Source organism: Dasypus novemcinctus, chromosome 20 (genome assembly GCF_030445035.2).
Source record: "Dasypus novemcinctus isolate mDasNov1 chromosome 20, mDasNov1.1.hap2, whole genome shotgun sequence".
NCBI classification, from domain to species: domain Eukaryota; kingdom Metazoa; phylum Chordata; class Mammalia; order Cingulata; family Dasypodidae; genus Dasypus; species Dasypus novemcinctus.
Window position 1 is genome coordinate 11,370,776 of NC_080692.1, and position 21,589 is coordinate 11,392,364.

Here is a 21,589-nt window from a genome sequence, read left to right on the forward strand (position 1 = left end):
TTTGGATAAAAGGGGGAAATGGAAAGGACAAATGAGTTTATATGGCTATGAGTCTCCAAAAAACAGTCAGGAGGTCATCAGAGGGGTAATGCTTACGCATGCCTCAGCAGGGTCCCAGGGACAGCCAAAGTAGATACAACCCCAGGTACTGGTTCTCCTGAGGGCTACAGAGATCCACAGGTTCTATGGTCATGGCAGATGGCTCTGGAGTTCAGTGCCATGTCAGTTGACCCTACTTTGGAGTTTGTGTTCCTGAGTATGAAGGAGTTGGACTCAGATATGACCTTTCTACACATACCTCTTCTGTTACTTTTACTGGACCTGTGGTTGGTGCTGGGGTTGGTGTACACTCAGGAGACTCTGGACTGTCCATGTGACAGCCAGGTCTTGAGCCACAGCAGACTTGCAACTCCTACTGTATGGTTTATTGGACTTACCCTGGTCAGCAACAGAGAGGTGAAGAAGGTCAACCACCATACCAGGGAGCCAAAAGTGCCTACAACTGCAAGCAGAAGAATTGCATCCAGCATCCATGTGGAATCTAAGCCCCCTCTTGATATAGAGGAGCGGACATAACCATCCCAGGGTCCACAGGCTGGAGGAATAGAGTATGGATTAGAGTGGACTTACTAATATTCTACTATGGAACTATTGTAATTAGTAATGAAAGAAATTGTAGCACTGATGTGGAAAAAGTGACCACAGTAGCTGCTGAGGGTAGGGAGAGGAAAGAAGAGATATGATGTGGAGGCATTTTCAGTACTTGGAGTTGCCCTGGGTGGTACTGCAGGGACAGATGCTGGACATTGTATGTCCTGCCATGGCCCACTGGGTAGACTGGGAAAGAGTATAAAGGACAATGTAAACCACTATCCATGTGGTGCAGCAGTGCCTCAAAATATATTCACCAAATGCAATGAATGTGCCATGATGATGAAAGAGGTTGTTGATGTGGGAGGAGTGGGGTGAGGGGGTGGGGAGAATATGGGGACCTCATATTTTTTTAATATAACATTAAAAAAATAAATAAATAAAAATAAAATATGAGGGCAGCAGACTTGGCCCAGTGGTTAGGGCGTCCATCTACCACATGGGAAGTCTGAGGTTCAAACCCCGGGCCTCCTTGAACCGTGTGGAGTTGGCCCACGCGCAGTGCTGATGCTTACAAGGAGTGCCGTGCCACGCAGGGGTGTCCCCCATGTAGGAGAGCCCCATGTGCAAGGAGTGTGCCCCATAAGGAGAGCTGCCCAGCGCAAAAGAAAGTGCAGCCTGCCCAGGAATGGTGCTGCACACACGGAGAACTGACACAACAAGATGATGCAGCAAAAAGAAACACAGATACCCATGCTGCTGACAACAACAGAAGTGAACAAAGAAGACGCAGCAAATAGACATGGAGAACAGATAACTGGGGTGGAGGGGGTGGGGAAAGGGAGAGAAATAAATAAATAAATCTTTTTAAAAATAATAATAATAAAATAAAATATGATGTTCCTATATACCCCACTTCCCCCCATTCCTCCAACATCAACAACCTCTTTAATTAGTGTAGTACATTCATTGCATTTGATGGGTACATTCTGGAGTACTGCTACACCAAATGGATTATGGTTTACATTGTAGTTTACACTCTCCCCCAGTCCATTCAGTGGGTTATGGCAGGATATATAATGTCCTGCCTCTGTCCCTGCAATATCATTCAGGACAACTCCAAGTCCAGAAAATGCCCTCATATCACACCTCTTCTTCCCTCTCCCTGCCCTCAGCAACTCCCATGGCCACCATCTCCACATCACTGATACGGTTTCTTCCATTGCTAGAGTCACAATAATTCTATAGTAGAATACCAGTAAATTCACTCCAACCCATATTTTATTCCACCATTCTGTCTTGAGAACAGCTGGACGGTGGGCCTTACTTTTTCACAGTAGAAGGGTTATAAAACTTTCCCGAAAACACTTTCTATTCAATTTACAGAACTTCAACAATTTTCAAGCGTATTTCTTTCTGAAGTTATCTGATTTGGGACAACTACTCTTCAATTTGTTGCCTAATTATCTTTCCATTTCTTCTCAGCCTCTTTTGATGATTTCCTCCTCATCTCCCTAACGTTGAGACTTTGAAATGTCCCAGGGGTAAGTCCTTATGCCTGTTCTCTCTGATATCTCTGGTTTTTATCTACACAACCTCTGTAGTCATTGTAGGATTTTATATACCTACTATGTGCTGGTGATTCTAAAAAGCAATTCATGCTTTTCATTTAAATTTCCAAATTAGAATTCCCTTGCATATTTATGTCTTCACTTAGATGTCTAACAAACACCTAAAGCTTAACCCTACTCGTTTCAGTATATGCAGACTCTATTTCCCTAGTTGCTCTGGTCAAACAATTGATTGTCCTTGCTGATTCCTCTCTTTCTGTCAAACCCAGTCATGCTCTGTCCACAAATTCATGGTCACTCTGACTTCAAACTACTTCCTGAGTCTGACCTCTCCTCCCCACCTCCACTGCCAACAGCCCAGTGCAGCCTGCCCTTATTTCTTATTGAATTGTGTCTCCCCACAAAGACATGGTCAAGTCCTAACCCCTGGTCCTGTGGATCTGAACTCATTTGTAAATAGGATCTTAGGAGATATTACTAATTAAGAAGAGGCCAGCCTAGATTAGGGTGGATCCCAATCCAATATGACAAGAGTCCTTAGAAGCAAAGGAAATTTGCACAGGGATACAGACAACCAATATAGAGACAGAGAGTGACAGCCCTGTGCAGCAAAGACTGATTAGGACGTGCCTGCAGCCACCACCAAACCCTACGGACTTCAGAGGAAGCAGGATTCTGCAGTACCTTGTTTCGACTTCTAGTCTCCAGAGTGGTAAGACCATAAATTACTTTTGTTTAAACCAACTAGGCTGTGGTACTCTCGGCTTCCAGCCTTGCCCCATTCCGTTTATTTTTAGTAGAGAAAAGTAACCTTATTAAAATGCAAGTCACATCACTTTATTCCTCTGTTTAAAACACACCAATGGCTCCCCATTACACTCAGTGTAAAAGCAAAGTCTTATCTAACCATCAAGACCCTGCAGGACCTGGCCCGAGTCTGACCTCTCTGGCTTCAACCCCACTGCTCTTAGCCTCACTTGATCTGTCCCAGACATGCTGGCCTTATTGTTGTTTCTTAAACATATCAGACATGCTCTTTAGTCAGAGTATTTGCATTGCTATTCCCATTTCCTGACATGCTTTTCCATGCATATCCTGCACAACTGCCTTCAGGTTCAGTTGCCAACTTCTCAGTGAGGCTTTCATGATTACTCAAGCAAAAATTGCACTAGCCATCCCCCAAAACATTTTTTTCCAAAATATAACTGTATAGTATATTTACTTTAATTATTGTCCATGAGGACAGCAATTTTAGTCTGTTTGCTTTACTGTGTGTCCTCATCTCTGAGTCCAGAGCTTGACACTTAGAAGGCATACCATCCATTTCTGATGAATGGAAAAATAAATGGATTGGTAAATCAGCTACACCATTCTGCCCTTTGCATCCCCCCAGGTGATTGGCAAGTTTACATATTTTAATATATCTTCAGTCAGTTATACCAGTTGGGGCCTCAGGGCTTATTCTGAATCATTAAGGGGACACAGGTCTTATGTCCCTTTAAGAACTCATAAGAACTCACACTAAATATTTGGATGAGAGAGCGTTGACACCAGCTTACCATATAGAATTAATGATGTGAGTCACGGTCTACTACATGTCTTTTCCCCCATTATATAGGGTCTTGCTATCTCACCATTTCTCCTACATTATTTGGTGAACTAGAGCTGTATTTTTTTAGCATCTTCACTCTGCCACATATATCGCTTTGTAGGCTGTTATCATTCTGTGAAGCTTTTGTGTCAGGGTGATGCAGCATAAAAAGCTTTAAGGAGAGAGTCAGGTGATCAGGGTTGTTTTTTTTCAATCTTTTCTCTATTTGGGATCTTGGGCTACTACTATCTTACCCTCTTTGGAGTTTGATTTCCTCATCCATAACATAAAGCCATTGGTTCCTCCTCAAAGTATTTCATGAGCTCTTTGAAAGCCTCATATGACAATGAATTGGAATTTACCAGAGACCCTCTTAGGATACACAAATTGCTATCTCTAAGTGGCACAGGGAATCTTTATTTCTTTCTCTCCTAAATCTCCCTCAAGGATCTAATAAAGTTATCCAAAATGATGCCTGCTTCTGCCATTCTTATGTGATATTGCAAAGGCTAAAAACAATACGGTAAAGACAATGTAGTAAAAAATATTTTTCTGTAAAGTGACCTTGTTAGTAGAAACTCCCTTGCCACTTAAACACTGCATTTCATTGTACACCATTGTTCACAGCAGCATTATTCACAATAGCCAAAAGCAACCCAAGTGTCCATCAATGGATGAATGAATAAACAAATGTGCTATATCCATACAATAGAATATTATTCAACCATAAATAGGAGTGAAATTCTAATGCATGCTACAACATGGATGAAAAGTAAAGATTTATAAGCCTTGGAATCTTTTCTTTTGAAGCTTTTGCCCATGTCTTGCTCATAAGAAGACTCTATATTTTGATCCCTGAACTACTGTAGGCCTATAAACAATTTTAAAACAGGAAAACAGTAAGTATAATATGTTTTATTGAATCAAAGCTGACTCCTGATAATGAGTCTTGTCCTTTAAAGTACTTAGGAGTGATCTATTCAATAATTCAATGTCCATTGTACAGTGTTTATTCATTATCCACATACATTATAAATCATTTGCCTAAAATTTCCATAAAGCCTACCAATTTATCTCTTTTTTTCTTGTAAAACTTGGCATTCATCAAAATTACTAGCTTTCTGGTACTTTTTATGCCATCCATTATTTTTCTTTCTTTCTTTCTTTTTTTAATGTTACATTAAAAAAATATGAGGTCCCCATATACCACCCCCCCTCATGCCACTCCTCTGCCTATAACAACAACCTCCTCCATCATCATGAGGCATTCATTGCATTTGGTGAATACATCTCTGAGCACCGCTGCACCTCACGGTCAATGGTCCATACCATAGCCCACACTCTCCCACAGTCCACCCAGTGAGCCATGGGAGGACATACAATGTCCGGTAACTGTCCCTGCAGCACCACCCAGGACAACTCCAAGTCCCGAAAACACCCCACATCACATCTCTTCCTCCCACTCCCTACCCCCAGCAGCCACCATGGCTTCTTTCTTTTTAAAGATTATTAAAGGGTGTTCTGCAAATATATTTTCAAGACTTTAGTATACATTGAAATTTTTAAAAGCAAGCCATCTTTATTTTCTAAGATTTTAACCTTCTATTAATATAGTGTAGGCTAACTGCTATTACAAACAAACCCCCAATCTCAGTGGCTTGACATAATCAATACTTATTTCTCACTCATGCAAATTCCAATGTAAATGTTTATGGTCAGGTGACGTTAACAGAAAATTTTCTCCAAAATGTGACTTGAGGATCAACCTCCATTTAGAGCCTCTTTTGTCCCTTGAAAACTGACAGTTTGGATGGGATTCTGGGCCTAGGGCTGGGGAAGAGAACAAAGAGACAGCAAGCCTAAAATCTTGCAGGAGATTAGAGTCCAGATCTAGAAACTTGACAGGCAACACTTCCACCGCATGGGTCTGTCGAGAACTAGACAAGTGGCTGGGAAATGAAGTTTTCCTTTACACGGGAAGAAAAATGAGGTGGGTGTGCACACTTAGCCTTGTCTCTGCCATAAATATCTCCATTATCAAAGACTTTTTACCTGTTCAGATAGAATACCAGTCTTCTGATACAGGAAAAAAAAAGGCATATGGAAATTCAGTCATTACACATACCCCGTCCTGTTGCAATTTTACTCTCATCTGAGTAGTTTTATTCTTTTTCTTCTTGCCTCCAAAACATAATTTGAAATAAGTCCTTTGGGTTGGTGTTTTCACACTTCTTGAGTTCTAATTTATTCTAGATATTGTGATTAGATTTTTAGGGGGTTTGTCCTCGTCTATATTTATTATCAGACTCGAGTTTTTCTGTCTCTTGTACCTGAGTTCTCTGTGAAGCCACATGATTCCTTTATACTTGCTTTAATCTTCTTTGCAATTTACTCACTGTTGCCGTGTGCATATTCTTAAGGTACCACTCCCTTCCACATTTCAATACTCTTTTCTAGTATCCAGAATCTAGACTGCAGTAGTAAATTCTTACAATGATTTTTTTTTTTTTTTAACTTCAGCAATATGTTCTTCCTGATTGTGACAAGTTATGCTCTCTTTTGGCTATAATTCAAGTGACCATTAGTATAAGCACAGTCCTACATACAAATATGCATGCATGCCCATTATCACTCTGCACAGCCAGTCGTTTTCTTCTCGTGTATTGTGTATTCAAAGTTCCCATTCACCACGCAGATCAGCATTGCTAAATCTTGATTCCTTATCGCCAGGAAGTTCTGCAGAAGTCCTCTTCATCCTCTATGGGGATAGATTCCTGTCTTCTGCAAACTCAGAGGTCCTTTGTCTATGCTGGTTTGCATCTATGTCCCCAGGGATTCCTCACAGTTTACTGGAAGTACAAAGTTAGAGGTAGTCTTCTGGCAATGAAAATACGTAGAATGCATATCATTGAGGCTGAAAATGTTCCCCTATTTGGAAATATATTTTTGCCTTCAAGATGTATTTGCAAGATACTTTGAGACCACTTCCTCAGAGGAAAGTTATCAATTAAGGGACATTTTTCCTATAATCTTTTAAAAGCAAAATAATGTTTGTCAAAGTGTTTTATGCCCTAAAAAAATAAAATAGAGAGTAATGCAGTTTAATGGCTGATTTTAATTGAGCTGTTACTCAGAAGTAGAGCAACCGCACTGACATAGTTTTCTTTTGTTTTCCCAGGTGTTGGCAATCCCTCCCGGCTTAACTGGCTGCATGTTTACTCCATCCTTTGGATCATCAATAATGACAGGAAATAAAACCCAGCCTAGGAAGCTAATTCTTTTAATCTGACAGGTACTCAAGAAGTAGTCACGCCTCGAAATGAAGAAATACCTACAGTCAGAACTCCCTAAATTTCCCATTTAATAATCGAGCTATTTAACAGTAAAATTTATTTTTATTTAATTGCTAGGGAAGAGCCTTGGCAAAGAAACCCACGTTGCTTAGTCCGCTCTAGCCCTGGGGCACTCACTGTCTATCAATGCCACCCACCCCAGCCCTGCTACTCTCACGATATTTCTTTTTTACACTCTAGGGGGAAAAAAAGAAAATTTAGATAGATAGCAAAAAATGTCACTCACCATCCCATCATGCAGGAAAAACTAAGGTTTTTAATTCAGTATAAATCTTAATAACATTTTCCTAGGCATATAATTACAAAGACATTTTGTGAATACATAATTTATTTACCAAAGTAGGATAGTCTGTAAAGGTTTTCCCATTTTCTTTAAGGAATAATAAATTATGGATTATTATAGCAGACAAAGCATCAATGACCCCCATTCAGAAATAAAATATCTTTTATGCCGTGTTATGATGTGGGTGCCTTTTCCACGTCCCATCCTAGGAATTTGTTCCTATCCCGTTTCACCTAGGAAACTGGTATTTCTTGTTCCCTTGTCCCCTTGTTTTCTTTATAAGCTTACTGGACATATGTGGATATTTATTAATAAATTCTATATTAGTTAGGTTTGTTCTGTTTTTAAAGTTTTAAACATGATATGATTTTTTAGTGTTATTTTTAACTTTAAAATAAATTTAACCTCTTTACTCAGCACTATGTCTCCAGTGTTGTGCATGTAGATGCATGTAGCTGTAGCTAGTGAGTCAAATGAATCCTATAAAGTTCCTATAAAGTTCCAACTACTTTTGTATTATTTTTAAGAAATATTCCTTACACAAAAAGCATAAAGATATTCTCTACATTTTAATCTTACAGTTTATATGTATGTATATAATATAAATGTACATTTCAGATTTGAGTATTTAATCATCAAGAATTTGTTTCATGTTGTATGGTAGAGAATATACTTTTCCTGGGACAGAAAATTATTTTTCCCAATGGCACATATTGAATAGTTCATGCTTTCCCTACTGTTCTGCAATGCCATCTCTGTCATATACACATTTTATCTGTGTATCTATCTTTCAATTGATCTATCATCTATCTACCCATAGATTATCTACATAATCAATATTAATCTCTATCTCTCTACCTCTCTATACATTTTATCTATCCATCAGCTATTTCTGTGTTCTATGTTGCTTCAATGACCTAATTTTCTATCTCTTGCTTAAAAACACTCTTTTAAATCATATTTGGAGGGTCAATGCTCCCTTTTTCTTAGGATACCTAGGTTATTTTTTGGCCTTTTGTCTCATATAAATTTAAAGAATATGCTTCCCAAAGGCCCATGGAAAAAAAATCTGTTGGAATTTTTACTAGGATTTCAGTGAAACTATAGATTAATTTAGAGAAAAATTGAAATATATGTAACAGTGAATATTCCTTTCCATGTACACAGTAGATATGTAGAGATTTTATGATTTAATTTTTTATTTAGCACTATATCTCAGGCTTCAGGCCATATGATAGCTATATTTCTATACAACTATTGCTAATAGTGGCATATTATTTGATTGCAAGTTTGTGTTTTTTTAGCCAATTCTTCCTCTTTTTAAAAACATGTTGGTTATTTCTATTTTTTACGTTAAAAATTGCTGCAAAAAACTTGCCTTGATTAATTTCCTTAATTAAACTCTTGAAAGGGGAATACCTAAATGAAAATTTATGGATATAAAAATATTTCAAAATTTTATTCAGCAAGTAAATGTTTATTCCAGACTTTTATGAGACTATGCTTCCTTAAACCCTTAACAAAAAAGTTATTTTAATCAATGATAAACAAAAAGAAGAAAAATGTAATTCATTTGATTTTTATTATAATTCATTTGATTTTTACAAAGGTAAAGTTTTTGTAATTATTGGTCATTTTTATGCCTGTTTTTTCTATACCTATTTATACTCTTTGACCATTTTTCTTTCCATTATCTTTTTATACTGACTTGTAATATGTCTATATAAATTAAGCACATGCTCCTTTCTCTGACATGTTGACTACAAAAAAATTAAGAATGTTTGCATTGCAAAAGCTACCATAAATAAAGTGAGTAGAGAAGAAAATGTTATGAAGAGAATTATTATCTATAATAAATATATAGAACTTAAAAACTAACCTAAAAGAAAAATAACCTAATTAAGATGTGAACATTAATAAAAGAGGAAATACATGTTTACAAAGATATCAAAAGATGTTCAAGCTCACAAGTAGTCAGATAAATGGGAGTTAATATAACATATTGTAAACCAAATTGTCTAGGAAAAAAATTAGAGATAACATAGATCTGGATAACACATGAATGAAAAGTGAACATTCATAAATAGCTGGTGTAAATATACATGGACCAAATTGTCTAGAAAAAAAGAAAAATTAGAGATAACATAGACCTGGATAGCACACGAATGAAAACTGAATATTCATAAATAGCTGGTATAAATATACATGGTAACAGTCATTTAGAAAACAATCTGGCAACATCTACTAAAAATTTATAAAAGATAATACATATGTTTCCCGCCTATGGAACCTCCTCTATACAAATAAAAGTACCATCATTTAATTACATATAAAGGTGATATTTATTTCAGCCCTGATAGTCATGATGAAACACACAAATAAAAAAATAAACAAATGGAAAAGGAATGGTACATGACGAGTGTATTAGTTTGACAAACTGCTATGACAAAAACTACACAAATATTAGCTTAAAAAACAGGAATTTATTGGGCTTTGTTCAATTGGACCACACCTTAACTAAAAATAACATCTTAATACAACCCAGCCAAAGTGTAAAATCAATGGTATTTGGTGTAATCACATGGTTGCACATTCACCAATTCAATCATTATTAGAGCATTTCCCTTGTTCCAATAATAGTAATAAACAAACAGCAGAGACAAAAACTCACCTCCTTTCAACCTCCCTGAATGGATAAAATGCTTTTTAATATGTATCAAGAAAATTGATTTGTTTAAAAAGTTAATATCTTCAAAAGATTCTATTTACAATGAGTTCATATGCCTTGGAATATACATTAAGATTAAGAACATGTTTAACATGTCTACCACAAGGAGGAATAAGAAGCATGATACACTGACATTGTTTTTATAAAATAAAAAAAAGAATACAAGCCCTGTATGTGTGTGTCCTTAAATACATAGAGAGATTAATAGAAAAATAGAAAGATGTATGCATACATACATGCATACATACATGCACATATTATGCATTTGCACATAATTATATAAATGTGGTAGATTGCAAATGTGACAATAAATCTATTACCTCCCTATAGCCATAAACACAATAAAAATTTTTAAATGTATTTTTTATTTATTTTTAAAAGATACATAGATTTCACAAAATATTATATAAAAAATATAGGGGATTTCCATATGCTCCTCTCCCCACACCTCCCACTTTTAACACATTAACAACTTCTTTCATTACTCTAATACATTCATTGCAATTGATGAACACATTTTGGAACCTTTTCACACAGCATGGATTATAGTCTACTTTGTAGTTTACACTCTCTCCCACTTCATTCTGTAAGTTATGGCAGGATACATAATGTCTTGTATATGTCTTTGCAATGTCATTCGGGACAATTCCAAGTCCTGAAAATGCCCCCATTTTCTCACCTTTAGCAGCTTCAGTGGCCACTCTCTCCACATCAATGATATAATTTCTTCCATTGCTAGAATCATGATAAGTCTATAGTAGAATACCAGTAAGTCCACCCTAGTGCTTATTTCATTCCCCAATCCTGAGGATTCTGGAATGGTGATGCCCACTCCACCTCCAATTGAGAGAGACTTAGATCCCATAGAGCTGATGGATGGTACTCTCTTGCTTGCATCGTAGACTCTCTCAGCTCCTTGGTGTGGTGGTTATCCATTCTCAACTCCTTGTTAACTGTCCTAGGTGAGTCCAAGGAACTCAATAGGTGTTGCAACTCCACTGAGGCTCAGGGCCCAGTTGGCACATGGACAACCCAAAAATTCAAGTCTCTTGGACGTACACCCACCAACTCCAACACCAACTATAGGTTCAATAAAAGGGACAGAAGAGGCATGATTAGAGAAAACACATCTGAGTCCAACTCTGTCACACTTGGGAGCACAAACTCCAAAGTAGGGCCCACTGGCAAGGCACCAAACTCCAGAGCTATCTGCCATGACTGTAGGACCTGGGTTTTTCCATAGTCCTCAGGAGTCCCACTCTTTGGGGGTAATAGTTACTTTGGCACTCTATGAGATCCTGCTGAGATGTGCATAGGCATTAGCTCTCTGATGACCTCCCAATTAATTTTGAAGTCTCTTAGCTATACAAACTCACTCATTTGTCTTTACTATTTCCCCTTTTTATTCAAGGTCCTTTTCCAGTTGCATTTCCAGCCAGTGCTTGGTAGTAATCCCTCAGTGCCAGGGAGGCTCATCCCTGGGAGTCATGTCCCACACTGGGAGGAAGGTAATGCATTTATATGCTGAGTTTGGCTTAGTGAGTGGCCACATTTGAGCAAAATGGATGCTCTCAGGAGGTAAATCAAGCTCCCTGCGACACTAGGCTAAGTTGAAATTTCAAGCACAAAATGCACATAAGCATAGTCTTCAGTATCAAGCGCCCATCAGTGGACCATCCTTCTTCACTGGTCATTGCCCCTGTACTTGGGGTATTGTTGCTGTTCCATTAGAAGAATGAGGCAGAGCTCCCTGGGATGGGAATTCAGTATTCTTTCAGTTGTGTGAATCTCTACCCACTGTGGCAATGCCCCATGAACATTTGAACATATTTATATGCCTTATATGTATGCCTAGGTGAACTTCCTCTCATATAGCTCCCATCACTGACACCCCACACCAGTGCTCCTCCCTTGCCATAGTTAAATCCTCCTGGGATCCAAAACTTCTTCAAAAAAATGAAGCCAAATATTATGTCAAATTAAAATAACAGGAAAATGAGATAGTAATGATATGTTTAAACATAAGAAATACATAATAATTTAGAAAAACTATAAAATAAAGTAAAAAAAATTGGGGTATTAAAATCTTCAATATAATTTTACAACACTTCTTATCAAGTGGTATAGTTTATTTGTCTACACCTTAAATCTAGGCTGGACCTGTGTGACAGTTTGAATTTGGCAATCCCCCAGGAAAAGATAAGAATTGACCCATTTCTATGGGTGTGAGACTCTTTGATTACATTAGATTAAGTTAAGGCACCTTGATAGATCACTTGATTAATAGCCTTTAGTTAAACTAGGTCAGTGTGGCATGACTCAGGTTGGGTCTCCAACCCTTTTACTGGAACTTTATATAAATGGAGACATAGAGAGAAAGAAGACACACAGAAAAAGGAGCTCTGTCATTTTGACTTGACCATGAGAGAGAGAGGACTCAAGGATTGCTAGCAACCAAAGTTAAGGCAAGAGCCTGGACCCATGGAGCAGCTCAAGGCTTAAGAGACAAGCCATATGCCAGATCACCCACATCTGGCCTCAGAGAGTAAGCAGAGCAGCCAAGACTGAGATGGAAGCCAAGAAAGAGGAAGGCCACATGCTCAATTGACCACTGCTGAGCTCCTGGAGATGGTGAGCCTTGAGGAGAATGCAGGGACCTTGGCAGATATAGGCTTCCATCTTGCTTTGCTACATGGAAGGATGCCAGGGTCACAAGTAGCTGACTTTGGTGAGAAAGCATCTCTGATGGTGCTTGATTTGGACATTTCACAGTCCTGGAACTGTAACATTTCCCCTAATAAATCCCTATTGTAAAAACCAACCCATTTCTTGGGACTTTGCATTGGCAGTCTTTGGCAAATTAAGACAACCTGTGACTTGCTTTGGCTAATAGAAGGAGAGCAAAGGGATCTGTGTAATTCTGAACCCAGAAAACTTACAGATTTCCTCTCTCACTCTCGGAATTCAATCACCATGTGAATAAAACTGGGCTAGCCTGCTGCAGCAGAAGAAATCACATGGAGTGGAAGCAAGGTGTGCCAGATCATAGCCAGTCCCAGCCGTCCAGCTGTTGCCTGCAGATGCAGGAGTTAGCCATAGCCAAGATTCATCCTGACTGACACAGATCTGCATGACCGCCCAGCTGAAACCCAGACCTCATTGCTGAGCCATGGGGTCATAACCCAAATAAATGGTTTCTGTTGTAAGCCACTAAGTTTTGGGGTTGTTTGTTATGCAGCAATAGCAAAGAAATTCAATGAATGTGAAGGAAATTACAGAAGGAAGACTACATTTTAACCAAGAATATATATATATATATATATATATATATATATATATATATAGAGAGAGAGAGAGAGAGAGAGAGAGAGAGAGAGAGGGAGTATATGGGGAATATATATATATATATATATATAGGGAATAATGAAATGAGGTGAGGATAGGGGAGGGAGAGAGAAAGGTGTACAAAGGAAAAATAAGTAGAAGAAAAGGAAAAAGAAAGAAAAAGAGAAAAAGGAGACCATTCTAAAATTTAAAAACATAAATATCACCACATTTGTGCCTATATTTTAATAAAAATAATTTCTAATTTATGAAAGAAAATATATTCTCTGTAAGAAATAAACTTTGAAACATACCTATTTAAGTAACTTTATTAAACACATTATTGAGAGACTTTATTTACTTCAAAAGTCTTCTTTATTTAGTTCAAAGTCTTCTATTGATTTCCTTATATAGTTTTTAAAATTCTGGCATACTCCTATTCATCTCTTTCTGTTTGTCATTTCAATTTTACTCTCTCATTTTTTCCCCTTTAATTTCCTTGAATTCTCAAAGGCAGATGAAATTTAAAATACACTTCTTGGAAAATATCCTCTTGTTCTATATATTAAAGTTACATTAATCTTTTTGAATGCAGATTGTTTTTATGTACCTTACATTGTAGGTAGATTTATTTATGTTAATGTATCTTTGAACAAGGACAAGTCTAAACTAATCTTATTTGCTCACTTTGTAAATGGTTAGATTTTTCTGAGACACCCTTTAACTTTTCCTTGGGTTTGTTAGAATTTTTCTCTTAGTTCTTAAACTGCATGTAGAGTTGGATCACATAAACTTCATATTAAAAGCAAGTGATCTAGAAGCTTAGGCCACAGGGAAGAAAAAATATGATGTAAACACTTCTATAGAGTCAGTTTCATGTTTGTATAGTTCTTCCATGTCTGTAAATAGTTCTGCACCAAAAGCCAGATTCATGGGTTTTTTTTTAGTAACTTTTTTATTATAGAAGGTTTAAGATTACAGAATAATCATGCAGAAAAAGCAAAATTCTCATATGCCCCCTTATAATTAACACTTTGCATTAGTGTGGTACTTTTCATACAATTGAGGAAAGAATATTATGATAATTATACTATTAATTATAGTTCTTGGTTTACATTAGAGTTCACTGTCTGTGTTGTAAACTCTTGTTTTATGTTTTATTTTTATTCCAGTAATATGCAACCTAATATTTCTCATTTCGCCACATACAAATATATAATTCAGTGATTTTAATTGCATTCAGAATTATGCTACCATCACCACCATTACCAGAATATTTACATCACCCAAAATAAAAATTCTATACCAAATAAGCAATAAATCCTCAATCCCTGTCCCCACCTTGGCCACTGGTAATTTGTAGTCTAGTCACTGACTCTATGAATTAGCTTTCCTAATTACTTCATATCAGTGAGACCACACAGTGTTGTCCTTTTGTCTCTGGTTTATTTCATATCATCATGATGCCTTCAAGATCCATCCATGTTGTCGCATCTATCAGAATTTCATTACTTTTTATGGCTGAAAAATAACACACTACATTTTTCTTTAGCATTGAGAACTCTCTCCATGTCCTTGGCATTTGACAGATTGACTGCCATGGGTCTGGGCAAAGTTCTTTTTTAATTTATCCTACTGGGGTTTGTTCCATTTCTTAAATGTGCATATTCATGTCTTTTGTAAAATTTTTCTCCCATTTTGGGGAAATTTTCTGCCATTATTTCTTTGAATATCCCTTTCTCTCTTTCTTCTCCTTCTGAAACTCCCATAACGTATATATTTGTATGCTTGATGATATCCCACAGCTCTCTTAGGCTCTGTTCACTTTTATTCTTTTCTTTCTTTCCTCAGTCAGAATCATTTCAATTGTAGTGTCTTTGAGTTCACGGATCTTTTCTTCTACCAACTCTAATGTGCTACTGAAACCTCTAGGGAATTTTTCATTTCAATTCTTGTGTTCTTCAACTCCAGTATTTCTATTTGGTTGTGTTTTTTAAAATATCTATCTCTTTATTGAGCTTCTCATATTGTTCAATTCATTGTCTTCCTGATATGCTTTAGTTCTTCATCTATGTTTGCCTTTATCTTTTTTAACATATTGAGGATCAAATATATATACATATATCTTTGTCTGGTGTATCTAAAGTCTGGTCTTCTTTGCTGATGTTTTCTTGATTTTTATCCTCTTCCTTTGGATAAGCTGTCATTTCCTCTTTTAGACTTACAATCTTTTGTTTCACACTATACATTTTAATATTTCAAAGCATTAATTCTGGAATTTGGTTCTTGAGTTGTCTCTTTCTTAAGTTTCTATTCAGTTGGTGATATGACAGAGTTTTCCTTGAGTGCCAGGAAGTAACAACAAACAAACCACTATGAAAAAAATATCTTTCCTAGGCTTTGCAAACTGGCTCTGAACTGACCAGTGCTCCCCTCAGAGTATAGCCCACTATCAAGAAAATCACCCTGTAGCAAACATGAAATGCAGGGTCATCTCCATTTTTTCTGAGTCTGCCTTTCGTCCTGACTTTCTTTGCTAGAGACCTTAGGAACTCCTTATTTTGGGAATGTGAATGCCCCTTCTATTTTCTCTGAAATAGACTGTCTCAACATCTCAATTGCTCTATTGTATGATTTACATTAGGTCATCATTTGCCACAGGCTGCTCTGACTTGACTGTCTCTTTCACTGCTTTATATGTCCACTAGCTGCTTTTGCCTGCAGAGTAAATTCTGGGAAGGCCAGTCGGAGATGCATTTCCTTTTAGTCTTTCAGTCTACCACCTGATTGGTTCAGACATACAGGTACCTATTATACACATAGTGTTTACTTTGCTCCCATGGAACAAGGCAAGGGACCCAACTTGGGAGTGCAAACTGGCTTCACACTGCCTGGGGGAGTGAGGTAGGAACCAGTAGGGTACCTCAGTCTTCTCCTATCTCTCTTTTTTTTTTAATTGACTTTGTAATAATATTACATTAAAAATATATATATATGAGGTCCCATTCAACCCCACCAACCCCACCCCACCTCTCCCCCCCCCCCCCCCCCCCCAGCAACACTCCTTCCCATCATCATGACACATCCATTGCATTTGGCAAGTACATCTTTGGGCACCTCTGCACCTCATGGTCAATGGTCCACATCATGGCCCATACTCTCCCCCATTCCATCCAGTGGGCCCTGTGAGGATTTACAATGTCCGGTGATTGCCCCTGAAGCACCATCCAGGGCAGCTCCATGTCCCAAAGACGCCTCCACCTCTCATCTCTTCCTGCCTTTCCCCATACCCATCAGCCATCATGTCCACTTTTCCCAATCCAATGCCACCTCTTCTATGTGGACATTGGATTGGTTGTGTCCATTGCACCTCTATGTCAAGAGGAGGCTCAGATTCCACATGGATGCTGGATGCAATCCTCCCACTTTCAGTTGTCATCACTCTAGGCTCCATGGTGTGGTGGTTGTCCTTCTTCAACTCCATCTTAGCTGAGTGTGGTGAGCCCAATAAATCAGATTGTAGGTGCTGGAGTCTGTTGAGGCTCAGGACCTGGCTATCACATTGTCAGTCCAGAGATTCAAATCCCCTAAATATATCTTAAACCCCAACACTAACTGCACCTCCAGCACATTAGCATGAAAGTCTTTTGAAGAGAGATCCCATATGAGTCCAGATTCATCACACATAAACACCAGTTCCAAAGAGGGGCCATCTGAACTGGTAGTTAACCCCATCGGCCATGACCATAACTCCCATGGGTCTCTTTAGCCCTCAAAGGAACCAATACCTACTCTGCCAGTTTTGCTATTGTTCAATGATTCTGTGGAGGCATGTTACCTTAGTATGTCTTATGTTGCCATCTTCATCCAATCTCTTGACTGGTGTGTTTATTAATTTTTTTCTTTTTTCTTTTCATTTATTGAAGTATATCACATAAATAAACACGCATAAACAATAAGTGTATAGTAATAGTTGTGAACTTAATATCATACATGGGTCTGATACCTCACCTCACCACCAATACCTTGCATTGTGATGAAACATTTTAAACTAGTGATTAAAGAACATCCTCGAAATATTACTAGTCACCAAAGTATCTTACATTCAGGTATTTTCCCCCAAACCACCCTATTATTATTTTTATTAGTATATCATTTATACATGAACATACATAAACAATAAGCATATAGTGAAAGTTGTGAACCTACAAAGCAAACATGCATAACATCATACAGGGATTCCATACATCAACCCACCACCAACACCTTGCATTGTTATGAGACATTTGCTACAAATTATGAAAGAATATCATCAAAATCTTATTACTAACTATAGTCCTTATCTTACATTTGGTGTATTTTTCCCACATCCTATCCTATTATTATTATTATTTTTTTAAAGATTTATTTATTTATTTAATTTCCCCCCCTCCCCTGGTTGTCTGTTCTTGGTGTCTATTTGCTGCGTCTTGTTTCTTTGTCCGCTTCTGTTGTCGTCAGCGGCACGGGAAGTGTGGGCGGCGCCATTCCTGGGCAGGCTGCTCTTTCTTTTCACGCTGGGCGGCTTTCCTCACGGGCGCACTCCTTGCGCGTGGGACTTACCCACGCGGGGGACACCCTTGCGTGGCACGGCACTCCTTGCGTGCATCAGCACTGCACGTGGCCAGTTCCACACGGGTCAAGGAGGCCCGGGGCTTGAACTGCGGACCTCCCTTATGGTAGACGGACGCCCTAACCACTGGGCCAAAGTCCGTTTCCCTCTATTATTATTTTGAAAATATATTTTTCTGACCAAACTTGTAAACTTACAAAACAATCATGCACATGTCCAGAATTCCCATACAACACCTTTCTATGAACACACAACACCACAGTGGCACATTTGTTACACCCTTGTTTGGAGATAAAATCATGAGGTTATTACCAGGTCCATAGCATACATTTGGCAAACTTTTCCCATACTTCCCCATTATCAACACAGTACATCTTTGGCTTAGATGCATGAATATTATATTACTGCTGTTAACCACAATCTATAGGTAATTCCAGTTGTATTTTTCCCATGCTTCTCCACATTCCCACCACCCTGCAATAGTGATGTATAGCTGATCCAGTTCACAAAGGACACTCTTGCATCTGTACCATTAACCACAATTCTCATCCACCTCTGGGTTAACTGTGTTATTCAGTCCCTAGATTAATCTCTGACTTTCTGCCCATTGGCATTTACATCCCTATACTACCATTTTCAGCCACATTCCCATTTATAAACCAGCTGTTATTCACAATAATGTGTTACTATCAACTCTATATATTTCCACAATTTTACAGTAAAGTTAATTAAAACTTTTATGTACATTAAACATCAATACCCATCTCAAGCCTCCTCTTATCTCCTTTAAGAATCCACCACCTACCACTGAGTCTTGAAGATGTTTTCCTACATTTTCTTCTAGAAATTTTGTGGTTCTTGCTTTGATATTTAGGTTTTTGTTCCATTTTGAGTTAGATTTTTTATAAGGTGTGAGATACAGGCCCTCTTTCCATTTATTTTAAAAATGCTGGAGAATTTTTATCAGGATTGCCTTGAATCTGTATATCAATTTTAGTAGAATTGACCTCTTAATCATATTTAGTCTTCCAATCTATGAGCATGGAATGTTCTTCCAATTATTCAGGTCTTTTTTTTATTTCTTTAATAATGAGTTGCAATTTTCTGAATACAAGTGTTTTACATCATTGGTTAAGTTTATTCCTAAATATGTGGGTTTTATCTGTCATATTTTATTTCCACCACTCTTTTGAGACTTTCAGTTACTTTTATTGGTATAATCTTCATTTCTACACTCTCTTCCAAGCCTCTCTTTCCTGTTTTTTTTTTCAGCCTGTAGCATACCCTTTAATATTCCCTGCAAAACCAAAATCTTCTCAGTTTCTGTATATCTGTGAATATTCTAAATTTACTTTCATTTTTGAAAGATAATCTTGCCAGATATAAGAGTCTTGGCTGGAAGTTTTTCTCTTGCAGTATCTTAAATATATCATACCACTGTCTTCTTGCCTCCATGGTTTCTGATGAGAAGTTGGCACTTAATCTTATTGGGTATCCCTTATGTATTATGCATTGCTTTTCTCTTGCTGCTCTCAGAATTCTCTCTTTGACTTTGGCATTTGAAATTCTGATTAGTATGTGTCTCAGAGTTGGTTTATTCGGATTTATTCAATGAGTGTTTGTTGTACTTCTTGGATATGGATATCCATGCCCTTCAATAGGGCTGGGAAATTTTCTACCATTATTTCTTCACATATTCCTTCTGCCACTTTTCCCTTCTCTTCTCCTTCTGGGACACCCATGACACACATGTTTGCATGTCTCTTGCTGTCATTTAGTTCCCTGAGAACTTGTTAAATTTTTTCCCTTCTTTTCTCCATGTGTTCTTTTGTATGTTCACTTTCAGAGGTCATTTCTTCAAGCTCACCAATCCTTTCTTCTGCCTCCTCAAATCTGCTATTATATGATTCAAGTGTATTTTTTATTTCATTCATTGCACTTTACATTCCCATAAGGTCTGCTGTGTTTCTATGTATGCTTTCAAATTCTTCTTTGTGCTCATGCAATGTCTTCTTAATATCCTTAATCTCTTTAGCCATCTCATTGAATTTATTAAGGAGATTTGTGTGAACATCTATCATTAGTTGCCTAAACTCCTTTATGTCATCTGGAAGCTTATCTTGTTTATTTAACTGGGCCATATCTTCCTGTTTCTTGGTGTGGATTGTAATTTTTTGTTGGTGGCTTGGCATCTGGCTTACTAGATGTATTTATTCTAAATGCAGTTTCTCTCTTTAGTTTAGGGATTTCTTGCCCTTTCTCTCTTGCTGGTTGTGTAGTTTGAGCCAAGGATGTGGTCGGTGCTTTAAGTTGAGGGGGCTCAATCTGCCCTCATTGAGCCAGGGACCCATGAAGTTTCTCCCAACTTTCTCTTTTGCCAGGGGTAGAGACAGAGCCACAAGTGTGTGTAATAATCCAAGTGGTGCAGGCCTAGACTGTATTTGCCAAGAGAGACTGATAAAGCTTCAAGCCCCTTTCTCCTATGCATAGGACGGGCATGGAGCTGCTGGTGCAGGCAGCAAGCTGCTGTGTGAGCCCAAAACGACCACAGAGTTGCACCAGTAGACTCTTCAGTCTGTGCCTGCTGAATGTATCTGCAGTTACTGGGAGAAACTGGTGCAGGGCCTGCCAGCTTCCTCCCTGCTAGACGTGCTGGTGAAACTTAGAGTAGGGCAGCAGGCCTATCTGGGTGAAAAAAACTGCCTCTATTGTCTGTGATTTTCAGTCAGCCTGGCTTCCCCTCTTTCTGGGGGCGTGGCTACTGGCCTCTTTCACACTTAGACGGGTTCAAACTTTAGTTGTTCTTAGGTTTATACTTTAGCCAGTCAAATTTACTAATCAGTAGCTGAAATTGTTGGCCAAGTGTCACCTCCTCCTTTGTTTTTGGGAAATGGAGCCTCCAATTCCAGCCACAGAATAGCTCCTCAGGTGACTTGCACTGCCAGAGTAGGATGACCACTGACCTCCATGGTGTGGCCTGTATCTTCCCAAAAATGTTGGCATGGGTCCCCCCAGCTTCCTCCCTGCTAGACGTGGGGCTGGGGCTTATGCTAAAGCTGCAGTCTGACCTGGATGGAAAGAAGCCAGTCCCTACCAGCACTGTGGTTTTCAGTCTGCCTTGCTTCCCCTTGTGCCAGGGGCAGAGTTCAAAGGTGGCTCCCAGCCTCTTTCTGACTTGGACAGGTTCAAACTTCAGCTATTCTTAGGATTAGACTTTAGTCCACTGAATTTACTAATCAGTAGTTGAAGTTGGTCCCCAATCATTTCTTCCTCCCCTGTTTCTGGGAAGTGCAGCTTCCAATTCCAGCCATGGAATAGCTCCCGAGGTGGCTTGTGCTGCCCGTGGAGGATGGGTACCCGTCTCTAGGGAGTGGAGTGCTCTACTTAAGAATCTTGTCTGCAAATATGCAGTATCTCCTTCCTTTCTTTCAAGGATGTTCCAGGATGCTCTTCTGTTGTCCTGGAGCCCTGAAACAGGTGTTTTAGATAGCTCTGGGTGGTTATTAACTGCCCTGTAACTCGATTGGACTCCATGA